The sequence below is a fragment of the Callithrix jacchus genome, chromosome X (genome assembly GCF_049354715.1).
Source record: "Callithrix jacchus isolate 240 chromosome X, calJac240_pri, whole genome shotgun sequence".
Classification (NCBI taxonomy): Eukaryota; Metazoa; Chordata; class Mammalia; order Primates; family Cebidae; genus Callithrix; species Callithrix jacchus.
Genome location: NC_133524.1, coordinates 95,087,230 through 95,103,751, shown reverse-complemented (window position 1 = coordinate 95,103,751; position 16,522 = coordinate 95,087,230).

Sequence of the window (16,522 nt, the reverse complement as noted above, 5' to 3'; positions counted from 1 at the left end):
GAATGTTGGAGGTGGTGAGGGTAAGGAGAGCATCAGGAAGAATAGTGAATGTATGCTGGGCTTAATACTTGAGTGACGGGTTGATCTATGCAGCAAACCACCATGACACACATTTACCTATGTAACAAATCTACACATCCTGCACATGTACCCCAGAATTTAAAATCAAAGTTGAAGAAAAAAATTAAAAGGAACAAAAGATTTTGAATAAAATTTTATTTTAAAATATTAAAGCATCTTTGGTGAACTTTAATAAACAGAACTACTCTGTAAAGAAATATTCTGTAAATCAACTACCATAATCCAGTTTACCTTTATGTTATATTTTTGCCCTATAGTTCAGTGTAAACTGATATTAAGAATTAGGTAAGAATTTCAATATTAAAGTAAATATAGTTTAAAATATATATGGCATATGGATTTTCTTCTTTATCATATGATTAATCTTTGTGCTTCAGGATTCTTTATCAAATGAACAAGTGAAAGAATGAAGTTCAATTTTTCTTTTTTTGTTTTTCTTCCTGCCCTTATCTTTTTCTCAGAATACTGCTAACTAACTGGAAGTCTTCTTAATCATGTTTTAATTGTCTTTCTGTTAATTTAGAAAATGGAAAGACAATTGGTGGTTGACATGAGAAACATTTTAAAAATTTTTACCAAAAAATATTGCTCCTCTATTATTTTTCCCCTTTTTGGGGGCTCTGCTTTCTGCCCCTTTAATCATCATACTGAAAAGTTTGCAGAGGAACTTTAAAGTGATTGGACAATAACCAGGCTCAGAGGAAATAAGGATTTACTTAAAACACAATCAGATGTGATACACATAAAACAGTTTTTATATTTCAATTACGGTTGCTTCTGCGACTCATTTTTATAAAAACTATGCATAAAAATATGAACCAATGGGCCGGGCGCGGTGGCTCACGCCTGTAATCCCAGCACTTTGGGAGGCCGAGGTGAGTGGATCACGAGGTCGAGAGATCGAGACCATTCTGGTCAACATGGTGAAACCCCATCTCTACTAAAAATACAGAAAATTAGCTGGGCATGGTGGCGTGTACCTGTAATCCCAGCTACTCAGGAGGCTGAGGCAGGAGAATTGCCTGAACCCAGGAGACGGAGGTTGCGGTGAGCCGAGATCATGCCATTGCACTCCAGCCTGGGTAACAAGAGCGAAACTCCGCCTCAAAAAAAAAAAATATGAACCAATGAAACAGAAAAACAGAGTTAACTATTCACCTCTCAAAGTTATTACCTTTATAAAGTGAATCAACCTAAATTTAATTTAAACACAAAATGTCTGGATAATTTAAAATATGATACAATCTAGAAAAAAAAGTCTTTTGCAAAATTTAAGGAATAATTTGTTGCTTATAGAAAGGTTCACTTCTTTGCAGTTGTCAAGATATGAATAGGATATAGTCAACTAGGTTAATCCTTCCATTATCGACATGGGTTTCTGTTATTGCCATTTCTCTTGACTTCTACATCATTCATTTTTGGTATCCTTTAGAAATGTTGTTTTACTCAGAAAATTATTGATGGTGTGTATTTCTAGAGACACAACAAGTCAGTAGTTGTGAGCCCTAACCATGAGAAGCACTGAATTAGATCTTCTTGTGGTATTTTTCCTGAGTCTCTGGGAAAGTCTTAGAGAAGGAAACCAAAAAGTTGATACACAGACACTTGATATTTGAGATTACTTCCTTTAGAAAGAGTGTCATTTTGTGCCAACCATATTGGCATTATCTACATGATGGACTTTCAACCGTCTGTGTTTGGAATAAGACTGCTAATTTATTGTTCATAGATCACAAAGCAGCTAATATATGGTAATCACCCTGAGTCACCAATCATTTTAGATACATTCAAGCTGGTAGTCTGTGGACAAAAAATAGCTTTTCTAATTCTTAATCCCTCAGCTCTTTACTTCACCCATAGGCTTGTTAATTTAAACCAAAGCATCCAAGTAAACCATTCTACTCACCTTCTACATCTTTCCTAACATGATATAAATATTTGTATGTATTAAGCTGTTTTATCTGAATGATGGCTTATAAAACAAAATAGTGATTCTGATACAGATCATCTGTTTGCTGCTTCCAGTTTTAATGGATATGTGAAATTCATACACAGATCTTCAAGTCATAACTATTACTAGTCACGTTCTCCTTAAAAAAATACACATGGGATATAGTTTTGATATATGTGCCTAACAAAATTTCATGTTGAATTTTAATTCCCAGTGCTGGAGGTGGGGCCTTGTGGGAGGTGTTTGGATTATAGGCATAGATACCTCATGGCTTGATGCTGTCTTCATGGTTTTGAGTTCTTGTGAGATCTGGTCATTTAAAAAGTATATGGTATCTACTCCCCATTTTCTCTCTCTCTCTCTTGCTACTGCTTTTACCATGTGAAGTACCTGCTCCCACTTTGTCTTCTGCCATGATTGTAAATTTCCTGAGGCCACTCCAGCAGCTGATACCAGAACTATGCTTCCTGTACAGCCTGCAGAACTGTGTGCCAATTAAACCTCTTTTCTTTCTAAATTATTTAGTCTCAGATATTTCTTTATAACAATGCAAGCATGGCCTAATACAACATGAGTTCACCAAAGAGACTATGTGCCAATTGGAGGCAGTATTATAACATTTTTAAATTAAAGTATTTGAGATTTCGAGTAACTCTGGAAGGGAGCACAATAGTCATCTAAAATGAGTCTTTCATGTAGAAGGTGAGTTCGTTGCTAAGGCCACAAATCCTTCTGGTTGCTGAAACAGACACAAGATCCCAGAGAATCAAACTTAGAACCTTGTTGTATGGAGTAGAATGTATGTTTCCCCCCAGAAAGCTCTGCAATTATCTCTGAGTTCTACGGAATTTTTACATTGCAGTTTCCAACAGTCCCCTTCTCAGGTAGCCAAAATATTTATTTCGGCAAACCTTAATAACATTAAATTTTAAAATAATGTTAAATATATCTGGTTATATCTATGATTTCCAGCCCATTCCAGTCAAATCTGTGATTTCTTATATTGGAAACTCTAGGTCAACAAAAAGGTTTTTGACACTATTGTTATTTTACTGATTAAGGAATGAAAGATCAGAGTTTTAGTGAGCTAAGAAACCACAGCTAGTAAGAGTGGGAGCTGGTATAGAGCTAGTGTCTCCTGATATTCACCTGTGGCTCTTTACACTAAAATCTTCAGCCTGAAAAGGTTTTAGCATCCCACATTTCTCCTAACTTTAGCTTTCTGACAGTCATTGTGTCAGGAAGTTATGAAATACCAGAATTTCCTTTTTATTATCAGACATTCTGTACGCATGGGATTGCAGTGACATTAGCTATAAGCTGCACTCATACTGCAGAGAAAGACATGGCAAGCATCAGAAATAGATGCAGTGATATAACAAAAGCTGATAAAGTGCTTTCATGGCAAAGGTTATGCAAGCGTGAAGGAAGATTCTTCTCACACATTCTGTCAATGGGAAAGAGAAGGTTTTGAAGTGCAATTTAATGGGGAAACAGAAGTCAAAAGCCTACCAAAGCTATCTACATCTTAGTATACTTCAAATGTGATATAAAGTAATGATGATCTACTTTTTACCTAATAAATGATAAACAATTCTGTCTACATGTACCTGAATTATGAATCACTATTGTTCACATAAAAAATATAATTGAATACATTTTTAGGATCCTCAATCAAAACTTATTGCCGATGAGTGAAAGCGTTTAACTGAAACTATTGCAAATAAATAAATTTATGAAAGAAATATCCATTGCCTTTGTGAAAGGAAAATAACTCTTGAGGCCCCAAAATCACTAACCTAAAGAGAAAAGTCAAGCTGGGAACTGCTTCAGGCAAACCTGCCTCCCATCCTATTCCAAGTCACTCCTCTGCTCACCAAGATGAATGCATATCTGATTGTCTTCTTTGGAGAGGCTAATCAGAAACTAAAGAATGCCACCATTTGACTTTTATCTGCCTATGACCTGGAAGCCCCCTCCCTGCTTTGAGATGTCCCACCTTTGCTTCAAGTTGTCCTGCCTTTCTGAACCAAACTAATGTTCATCTTACATATGTTGATTGATTGGTGTCTCCTGTCACCCTGAAATGTGTAAAACCAAACTGTACTCTGACCACCTGAGGCACATGCCATCAGGATGTCGTGAGGCTGCGTCATGGGTGTGCTTCCTCAACCTTTGCAAAATAAACTTGCTAAATTAACCAATACCTGTCTCAGATATTTGGGGATTACACCTTCATTTGAGGACAGCTGGTTGGCCTGCTCACTGCTCCCTCATTCTGATAGGTCGGTTTGAAATACCCCAGATCATTGGTGTGCAATCGTTTAAGACGTGGTAATGACTCACTGGGCCTACAGAGCAGCTTCATGAATCCCCAATTTTAAAGCACTTTACTTTATAAACAACAACTTTGAAAGGCGGTAACTCAGCAGGGCACAGTGGCTCATGCCTGTAATTCCAGCACTCTGGGAGGCCAAGGCCTGCGGATCACGAAGTCAAGAGATTGAGACCATCCTGGCCAACATGGTGAAACCCTGTCTCTACTAAAAAATACAAAAATTAGCTGGCTGTGGTGGTGTACGCCTGTAGTCCTAATACTAAGGAGGCTGAGGCAGGAGAATTGCTTGAGCCTAGGAGGCGAGTTTGCAGTGAGCCAAGATCGTGCCACCGCACTGGTGCCTGGCGACAGAACAAGACTGTCTCAAAAAAAAAAAAAAATGAAAAAAGAAAAGAAAGATAGTAATGTCTTTGCTTGCTAACAAAGATTTTCTAAAAAAAAAAAAAAAAAAAAAAAACACAGAACTTTAGTCACTGATGTTTTCAATGTACTTACTGTGCTTTTAATCTGCATTACCATGAATATTTTAAAAAGCATTTTCATACATTTATTCGCCATTTGTGTTTTCTCTTGGTAAAGTTTCATTTTGCTGATTTCCTATTTTTCTATCTCATTCCAATTGATTTGTAGTTCTTTGTGTTTTCTAGGTACTCGTCTGTCAGTTTCATGTATTGTAAATACATACATATCATCCTCTGCCTTGCCATTTAACTGTTTTGATTGTATCATTTGATCAACAGATGTCATTAAATTTTTATCAACTATTTAATGTCAACTATATTGAATACATTATATTATGTTTATTATGATGTTTTGATGCTTTATTATTTATTCATTATTTAACTTTATACAAGAAAAACTTGAAGAGCCTTCACAAGACTACGAGAGCATATTGAATAAAAAATAATTGTTTCTTTTCGACATCACTCCACTGCCCACACAAAACTAAACACCAAACAGCTATTTTTCTAGACATTTGTGTGTCCATGTGTGCATATGCATATGTGTGCGAGTGTGCATATAAAGAGAAGCAATATGGAGTAGTGATTAGTAGCACAGCTATTGGAACCAGACACTTAGGTTCAAATACAATCTCCAAAGTTTAGCAGTTAGGTGGCTTTGGACAAGTTGGTTCACTTGTCTAGTAATGGGATTTCCAAGGCAAAGGGCTTTCTCTTTCAATGTCCTCCTCTTCAAAATGAGGATAATACTAATATCTACTTTACGGAGTAGCTATGAAGATAAAAGTATATAAGACACTTAAAACAATGCCCTTCCCATTAAAAAAATAGCTAACATTTATTCAGTCCTTACTATTTGCCAAGCACTTTTTATGTATTAATCTCTTTAACCATCCCAACAATTATATCCATTTTTCAGATGAAGAAACTAAAGCCCAAAGGACTTAAAAGACTTGCCCAAAGTGGCACTGTTAGTAAAAGTTAGGATTGGCTTATGACGCCCAGGTAGTCTTGCTCCAGAGTTTACACTGTTAACCACTATGCTATGCGCTAATCTTCCCACCAAAAGCACCCAATAGCTAATACTTGATTTTACATACATATTCAAACATGATTTAGTATGTTTTATTATATAAATGATACTATAATACGCATTGTACTGTCACTTGCTTTCATCATTATACAACATAATAGTAATTTTTCCTTGTCAATACTTCATTTAAACAGCTAGATGTATAACATAGTGTAGTTGCCTATAATGTATTTAAACATTACTTTGTTGATGAATGCTGGTTTCTATAGTTTTGCTACTGCAATGTGGCAGCAATCATCTGTATACATTCATCTTTTGTGTGTATGTGCAAATATTTCTGCAGAGTGAATGTCTAGTAATGGGATTTCCAAGGCAAAGGCTTGATATTTGTCTAAGTACTTTCTCAGGCAGGGCATCCCTAAGTAAACACAGGTTTTTATATGTCACATATCGATTTTCATAAATTTTCTTTATAGCAACATAATTTGTTGAATCTTCTTTGCTTGATTTGTTCTGCCACTGTCCAAATGCCTAGTTTTGCAAATATTCTTTTATTTCTTTCACTTATATAAAAGGTACCTTTGTAATAAATCCCATAATATATTTAGGTAAGATTTTTCATACCATCCTACTTCCATCCTCCCTTCTTGGAACCAACCTTAAGATGTCTATCAATTCAATTTTTTATTGGTAAATTGAATAATCTCAATTTTATTTTCTTTCTACATCTACACAAACCATCTACAGTATTAGTTCAGTGCAGCCTCTATGTCTGCTCACCCTCCCTTTACTATGTAAGCAAGTTATCAATCATAGGAGCAGTTGTAAGTAAGTAAAAATTAACTTGTTCATGAAACAGTGGATTATGGAACACTGTAAAGACCCCTGTGGATTGCACACTCTGCCCCGGCTTCTCCTAGAAAGTAGAAACAAACACTATATGTAGTTTCAGGGCCCAGTCTCTTTAATCTTTTTATCTGCCTGGGATTCCTTCCAAGCAACGCAACAGAATATAGCTCTATAGCTTGTCTCCCAGTGACATACCCCTCTTGATCCTGTCAGATGGCCAACAAAGCAAGCCCTCTTCTGATTTGATCCAACTAAAGTAACCTCCACTTTCCTACCTTTTTATTTTCATTTCAATCAAACTCTCTTAGTTCCTCTTTGTAGACTTGAGTTTAGCATTTTGAGAGGCATTTATCTGTGAGATAACATTTTCAAGAGAGCTAGAAGGAAACTATTTTCCCTGAAAACACTTTGGCAATATGAGGATTATCTTGACCTCATTTGTGGAGTATATCTCTAGCCTGAATACATGTCTTGTTCCCTTTTAACAAAAGATATGTTTTTAGTATTTGAGTCTTTTAGACATGCCTAATACCAGAGTGTTTTGCTTCCATTGTAATGATGGTATACTTCCAGAACAGCAGCCAAACTCATTCATAAAAGTGATAATGAGAATGACTCATTGTATAAACTTGAGTATGTACAAATGTAAGTTTTCTAAAGCTGCTCATTTTATTTTTAATCAAAAATTTTCTGAGTCAGCTGAAATACTCAGTGGAATTGACGACAAGTTCTAGAAGGTCCAAGTTGCTGATGAACACTTTGAGCTCTTTGTGCACTCTAGAATTTCTCATTTCTTTTCAAACCAGCATGAAGACAATCAAATTAAACACTCTTGACATGTTGGTTTTGGGGGGAAGCAGAGGTTAAAATAAGTGCATCCCCATCTTTATTACTCACTCTTGTTCCTCCTGTCCTAATTTGTCCAAGGTGGATACCCAAGGGAAAAAGAAATACATACAACACGAAATTATTTAACTACTCAGAATTCCCCATCTAATAACAACTTCTTGTTTTTTAGGCAAGTACAGGAAAATGTGCAGTAGTTCTCGCTGAGATTTAGATCTCAAATTCATACATAATTGTCTACTATGATAAATCGAGCTAGATTATAGGTGGGTTTTAAAAAGATCTGTTGTTTAAATAAAGTTTTTATTTTGGAATAATGTTTAATGTACAGGAAAGTTGTGAAGATAGTACAAAGAGTCCCATCTATCCCACATTCAGTTTCTTCGATTGCTAGCATCTTATGTAATCATGATATATTCATCCAAACTACTGACACTGATATATTGTTATTAACTAAAGGATCCATTTTTTTCCCACTCCAATTTTAGTTTAAACAAGCAATAGGGTATAATCTTGGCATTCCCCAATGTTAGCATCTAATGGCTGAAAATACTTCAGAAAAGTAGGCATAATGGAAGAGTTTTAGTGAGAAAAGCTTCAACTACAACAGGCATAAGCATCCCATTCCCTGTTTCTTTTCCATTATACATTATCCTTAGCCTTGTGTGGCTCAGAAAACGGAGAAGGTTGGGATTTCTAGGCTGAAGACAACCCTGGGGCTATCCTACTGTCCCAAATGGCATAGAAGAAGGAAAAGAAAAATTGGAGGCAAAAATTAAGAATATATATACCAGAAAGAAGTGAGTTGTAAACATTTACACTTTCCACTAAAAGTAATATTCTTTACTAAATGTGTGTCTCTGATCCATACTAGAACAACCATATAATGGTAGAAATCTGTAATTAGGAGAACCCTTAAAATACCTTCATAAATGAGGGTATACCTCAAACTGTACTGTGTATAAGCTGTTATAATATTAAGGTACAAATTATTTTCAAAATTTTGATAATCCTTTTAGGTATAGAAAGTGGATATTACTTAGAATGAGGGTAAAGAATCACAACAAATGACACTTTTTTTTTAAAGCTGACAATGCCGTACCACCTGAACGTGCCCAACCTCATCTGATCCAGTATTATTATAGCAATTTGTTTTATTGGTAACTTTTTATCTAAGGAACCAATGGCACAAAGTTCAAGATTCTGTAAATATAACAGGAGATCATAATTTCCAAAGGTTGGAGGGGCTTCTAGATACCCCTTCAACTGGAAGAAAAGATTACCTAAATTAGTTATAACATGTCTAATACTGTCTTCCTGTCTCTCCCTGAACTTTGACATCTTTGGGCAGCTTTGTTTGTTGGAAGGTTTTGTTTTATTTTGCTGCATTCCACTAACATTTACCTTACTGTAACTTTCATGCTTTGATTATAGTAGGTCTGAAGCTTCCTGCTAAAGCAAATACCCAAAATAATTCTTTTTCTTTTGAGAGACTAACACACATCTAAAACTAGCTGTTACCTCTTGCACACAAACCTTGGATTTTCTGGGCTAAAATAATCCTGGGTTTTGTCTACAAATCAGTCTTTGAGGGATTTTACTACTTTTATCTTTGATTGCTTTTTAAGCAATCAATTTCAGTAATATTACAACCTCATTTTTTTTATTACATAAACATGTTTTCTTTTTGTTGAGAGGCTGTCTCTATGAGAGTTATAAGTGTATGCTGTATATGCAGAGAACTGGATTCAAATCCAGGTTTTATGACCATGTCAAATTATATAATCTCTGAGGCTCATTATTCACCTTTGTACAATGGGCTATAGTAATAGTCCTTATCTCAGCATGTTTGTATAACAATAAAAGAGGTTATTCATGTAAGGAATCAGCTAGTATTCAACTAGAATTTATCTATTATTACTCTGCTTTTAGGCTGTCATTTCATTGAAACAATTTTGTCTTTAATACATGATGTTACAACAAATAATTTATTTTTAAGATGTACCATACAAAAATAAGTTTTCTTTCTTTACCTACCCTCATCCCAAAGCATTAGAATCCAAGGAAGAAGGACTCTTTGCAGAAGGATACTGGAAAAACAAAATTAAGAGAGAAGCAAACTAGTCTTTATTCCCTTTATTTGCATAAAAATGTTATTTCATTCAGCCTTCACACTATTTTAGTTACAGGTTACTGTGTCTTATTATGTCAATGTTACTATTCTATTTTGCTTTAGTCATTAATACTGCTGGTATTTAGTCAGTTTTTGCATTTCCTTTGAGTGACTTGTCCCAGAGCAGGTACTTTATTTCAAATATACCAAAAAAATTTAATTGAATTATCAATCTTATCAGGTAAACTCTGGTTTCTAGGACAACATTTTTCAGCCTGCTACTATGTTACTCTCTTAGCATGGAAGTCTTGTAGCACTGTTAATATTGCAGTAGTAATAAAACAGTCTTTAAACATACTACAAAATCGTCATAAGTTTTGAAAGAAAAGTTCAGCCTAAACAAAGTTCTGCATTTAATTGCATAAATGGATTGCAACAGAGTCTTAAACTTGATTGTGTTGAGTCATGAAACCCCACAAAATCTTAAGGATTAAAACATGTCTGGAATATTGGAAAATAATTTGTTGCTGATATTTTAAATGATGTCTAATAAAAATGGTCACAATTTTCTAACACCATGTGGGAAAGAAAGGAAATAGGTGTGCTTTCCAAGTGTCTAGACTGCATTAACTAAATATTTTGTTTGATGGAATCGCAAGTAATTTCAAATTGTGTTTGCTTCGGTAATAGAAAGTACCTCTCAGACTCATTTCTATCTTTAAATGTGTCTTCTTTCGTGGGTACTGTGAGGAGGCAAAAAGAAAAAGCAGCTTATTTGCAACAAAGAGCAACACTCAGATGGTTGAAGGTGAGAATTTCAAATAATACAGGTGTGAAAATAAGAGAGAACCTTTAAGAAACTCCAATTTTGAAATTATGTTTTCTCATTCCATTTTGGGTCTCATCATTATTGTCAGAATAGTGGTTGTTCTGTCAAAAAAGCATGGTAGAGAAATAGGTGAGTGGAAAACCAGTTGCACCACTAATCAATGCCATTAATGGTAATCTGTCCCAGGAAGTGATCAGGCTGCTAAATATTCAAGGAAAACTGTTGGATAGATCACAATAAACAAATCCTTTTAGTGTATAGTCTAGTGGTAGTAATCCCAGTGGTGCTGCTCATCCTGAATCCCCAGGTTTTAGTGAGAGTCTGCTAAGTGTTTTGGACATGTGAATGCCATTGAGGTCCTAACTTTTGTTGTTTATCATCCATAGCTATAAAACTGCAAAATCTGAGGAAGAGACATTCACATTAGGATTACCATTCATCCCATCAAAAACAAAAAGCCCTGAAGCAGTTTACCTATTTTTACTAAGCAGACTTAGACAAGCCAGTTCTACCATGAATATATTGAAAGACTAATATCTTGGTAACGTTTCCTCATCATTGTGTCATGATAATTTGAGCCACTGTCAAAACACTCTGTATGTTGAAATATCCTGAGTTTCTTTACCCCTGTGTCTCAGAGATAAAAGCCAACTAGTTCCTTTGAGGAACATAAACAACTGAATACAGCAATCAAGATTAAGGAAGAGACTTCCAGTACAAATGCACTATTTGTCCTGGACTGAATTTTAAAAGCATGCAGTTACAACTGCACAGGAAATGCAAATTTTAAAATAAACTGAACACTTAAACTCTATGTTATGTATAGAAAAATACTTAAAATTTGAAGTCATAGAATTGCTCCCAACCCATAGAAGTATTTCTTAAAATTTGAAAAGGTGCTGATTAAACATTCAAATGTGACTGTATTAATCTTCAGATATCCAGAAAATAGAGAATCACATTGCCAGAAATTTTATGCATGTAAGTCATAGTGTTTTGGTCTCAATATAGCCATGGGAGAAAAATGAGGTGGGAAAATATTTACTGCAAGCATAATGAATTGATTAAATCTGGAACTGTGTTAAACTGTAGATACTTCCACAGTTTACTACACCTCTGTGATCTGTTCCTTAACCTTGATTTTCCAATTGTACTTATTTTCAAAAGAGAATGATTAAACTTTGCTTCAGTAATTATTCACTACTAACTACATTTTATGACATTATTCAGTTGACCAAGATATTTTCTTGAAACAAAAGAATGTTTCCATTGTTGTACAATTCCTGGTTATTGGAAACCAAGCTCATGCTATGAATGTTCTTGTGGACTTGTGGTCCCTCCAGAGTAACTGAAAATAGATGGTTTCTGTTGTCCAGGTCACTTTGCTAAGTAATTTTGGTTATCATATAATAGGATTTTTTTTCGGCTTACTTATTCATTATGAACAGAAAATTATGCTGGAGAGTATTTTTCTTCTACTAGCTGTCTGACAACCTTAAGAATGACTTACTAGATGCAATTTGAGGAAATAATTTATCTTATAACAATAATTGTTCCTTCAGAAAAAATGAAATGGAGAACTAAATGTGTGTTAAATGTATTAGAGAAAAACAGTCCTAATTTGGAGAGCTTAAAGTCCCCAAATCACCTGAATTATTCAAACTCTCTGTCTCTGCTACCAGTTAATTGCTTCGTAGTTTTTTTTTTTTTTGTTTGTTTGTTTGTTTGTTTTTTTTTTTCAGGTCAATAGACTAGGCTCTAAAATACCTTAAATCAATCTAGCCTTGGTCAATGGTAAAACAACAGAAAGCTGATGTCTTCACTCTTTCATTCACTCATTTCATTCATACACTAAACACATATCTAACATAACTTTCTTAAGTCATGTTAAACAATTTTCATCAGGGAATTTCAAACAAAAATAATGCATTTAAATATAATAATGTTCCAAATAATTGAGAAGGCTTCCTAATATGAGCCATATTATTTAAGCTCTTCACTCAATAAAACCATGTTCTATGAAAAAGAAGAGGATGCTATATTATTCGATAACAACCTCCAGTGTGAACAGAAGTCCTGGTACTTTACTAATATGACATGGGTAATTCATGCAAATAATACTTATATTATAAATGGCTTTATATTTTCCAAAGAATGTTCACACTATTTATTTCAATGGATCCACATAAAAACACTGGCAAGAAGATAGGGCAAATAGCCCTTTTTTCTATTTTGCAAATATCCTTCTCTGAACCCAAGCTCAGAGAAGGATAGTGGCTTGTCCTAAGTATATATGTCAGAACCGAGACTAAACCTTTGTCGACAAACTCCAAATCCTTTATCATTCAGTGCACAGGATGTTTATTAACTGAAGGTCACACTTACTGAGAGCACACATGTGCCAGAGATTGCACTATCTTTATATGTATTAGCTCATCTGCAATTAATAAACAAGGAAATCAAGGCTTAGTGAAATAAAATAACTTTAATCAAGGTCATACCATCAGTTAGTGGCAGGACCAAAATTTGCAGGATGGCCCTGTGGTTCTGAGGCTCACATTTTTAACCACTACTTATTCTGTAATTTCCTCCATCATCACAAGAAGGATTTTAATTAAGTATAATTACATCAATTTCCTCTTTTCATCACATTAACTTAGAGAACAGACAAGCTCCTATCTCTATTAAATACCATTTAATTTCTATTGCTGCTATGTTTCAGATTTCTCTTCTAAATATCCACCTCTAAGTCTACAAGTTACATTTTCTACTGTTTGAACCATTTTCAGTGGGTTCAACTAAATTCTCTAAGTTCTTCTCCTTTCTCATTTTTTGAATAGCAACTTCTTTTTGTATCTTACCTAATCACACAGCTACATATTCTTAATGAAGAAAACATAAAGCACAAAAGAAAGAACAAAAGTTATCCTAAATCTCACCAACATAAGATAACAATGTTAATAGTTAAATTTTCTGAATATGTAGAAGTAAAAATAATGACTATGCTAGATGCATTCATATATTTAAGGATCGCAACAACCCCTGGAATTAGGTACTACACTTATATCCATTTATAGCTAAGGAAAGTTAAGCTTATATAGATTAAATTATTTATTCACATTCATATAATTAAGAGGCAACTCTATGATAGAAGCAGAACTGTCGACCTGCCTTTCCAAGTGTGCCTGTTTGGATTGATACTGTATAATATTACTTCTTTCTCTATTTTTGGCCTTCAAGTATATCATAAACATCTTCTTTATTCAGTAACCTTCAACATGATTTCTAATGAAAGGTTAGTAATCTATATTAACAATGTAATAGGCACATGTATACCTATGTAACAACCTGCATGATCTGCACATGTACCTCAAAACTTAAAGTATAATAAAAAACAATGTAATATAACTTATTTAAATCACCTCCATATTTAGAGGGTATTGTGACTGCTTTTTATTCTGCCATAAAATTGCAATGAAACATTTTTGTACTGTATCTAGTTTTGTGACAGGGGGTCTGTGTTTGTCTGTTTTGTGTTACTATAAAGGGATACCCGAGACTGGGTGATTTATAAATAAGACAGGTTTATTTGGCTTATGGTTTTGCAGTCCGTATAAGCATGGCACCAACATCTGCTCAGCTCCTGATCAGGCCTCATGAGTTTTTACTTATGGTGGAAGGTGAAGTGGGAGCATACATGTGACATGGTGAGAGAGGGAGCAAGAGAGAATGGAGGACATGTCACGCTCTTTTAAACAACAAGCGCTCTTGTGGACCCATTACCATGGGGAAGGCACCAAGCCATTCATGAGGGATTCACCCCCATGACCCAAACATTTCCCTCTAGGCCCCACCTCCAACATTGGGGACCATATTTCAACATGAGATTTGGAAGGAACAGGCATCCAAACTATATCAGTGTCTATGTTTGGTACCTTTTCTGCTCTTTGCCTGAGAGGAGCCCTGCCATCTCTAGGCTTTGTTTATTTGATTGTCTTTACCCTTAGGATTCTTAGTGTAGCTGATTTCAAGTGCTGACTTTCAGTGATATTGATCCATGGCAGAGTAGCACCCAGTCTCTTCTGACCTTCATGTTTGCCTTGCTTTCACTGTTAAAAATTTATTTGTCCAGTCAGTTCAGGTTCTTACTTGCAGTAGAGGAACAAAGACTAGCTAACTTGAAAAAAGAGATATGTTTAAAGAGATATCCCTTGCAGAATGGATGGAGAGATGGAAGAAGGAAGTTCAGGAAATCAACAGGAACCAAGGGAAGCCAATATAGTGCCAGAAGAATAGTCTAGCTAGGTCCCTGTGCCACCACCATCACCACCAAAGTCACTGCTTTTGAAAAATTTGATGTCAGTACTTCTTCTTTGATGATGGTTTCCAAACTCTCCTTACTTCTTTGTAAAACTCTCTCAATGTTCAGTCGTGGGTGACTGCATCTAAATTAGCCTAGCTCATGTTCCTACATGCTGCTTTGCTGCTAGAGACTAAAGGAATGAAGGTCCCTGCTGCAGCTTCTATGGCAGGAGGCAATTACCCAACCAACAGAACACATAATGAGAAATTTCTCTCACATAGAGGATTTGAATGCTGGGAAGCTATGCAAATAACAAATATCCACTACAGTTTTACTTAGAAGAGTTTTGCTATCTCAGGCCAGTTATGAAATGGCTGCTTAATCTCTTTGATTTAGTCTTGTTTTCATTGTTCTATACTTTGCAAAAATTTTTCCAAGTTTGTGGCACAGGGATGGCACTCCTCTAAGTACTCGACTTGATATAGAGTTCCCTCCAACTTTCATGTTATTTTGCAAGTCATCACAGGCATGACAGTGCTTCAAATGTTTACATTACACAAAATAATACATTTAAAACACAATGACTACATGTACAGCAATGTTTGGAGACAATGTAAAAAGTCTAAATTTGGGGAGGCCTTTTGTGAATATGTGGTCTTGGCCAGAATGACGCTTCTATATAATCTTCTGTTACACTCCCATTTCCTCCACTGATTCCCACAAATAGGTTCCTTTCCTTTGATTATTTAAATCAGTTGCATGGGAGAAGCATTTTGGAACGAAGGATTGGACGCATTTACTCAAGTTACACTCATTCACAGAATTTCTTATGCATATATTATTAATGGGATCCTAGACTGTCTGTAATAGTGGGGCAAAATCAGGGCAATGCTATGCATGATGTAAACCAAACTAGATTTCCACATAATAAGCTCTTTTCTATTTGCCCCTGTATCATATTAATCCTTTAAAAATGTATAGTGTTTCTCATTATTACTTTAAAATAAATTACACTTTAAGTATATCAATTAAACATTTTGCAGCTGCTAATGACTTGAAGAACTGATAAAGCTTTATTTTCTGAGCCTTGGCATTGCTAAATAAGATGGTTTCATTTTATATTAGTAATAAATTGGCAAAAATATTGGTTAATTAACATTGGTTAATTGAATCGTTATGGAAACAACACTTGCATGCACCTCAAGAATTAAATGAGAAAACCAGGCTGGGATGTGCATTGTAAATTCTTTCTAATAATGGGTGATGGGTACAACAATGCTCTCTCCCTGTCCACCTAATTCATTATGAAGCTTTCAAATCAAGATTGATTTTTTTTCTAACATTGTCTGTCACATTAACACTAAACTTTCTACTAACACAACACAATGATTGTAGATAAGATTAAGTACAATTTACATGATGAGTTCCTTTTTGAAACCATCTTTCATTATTATGAAACTGTAGACACCTGACCCCAGGCAGGTATATGTTTTTATCAATATGCTATAGCACTTAAATCCAGTCATAAAAATAAAAAGTAATGAGCTTTTAGTAGTTTGATTACTTTAATTCTTTAGATATATTTTACATGATATAGGTCATTGAAAATGCAAAACTATGACAGCATATTTATTTACTGAAATCATGGGAGAATACTGGTTCTACCACTAAATATATTACCATATTTATATGAACTCATCTCCTAGTAAAGATATAAA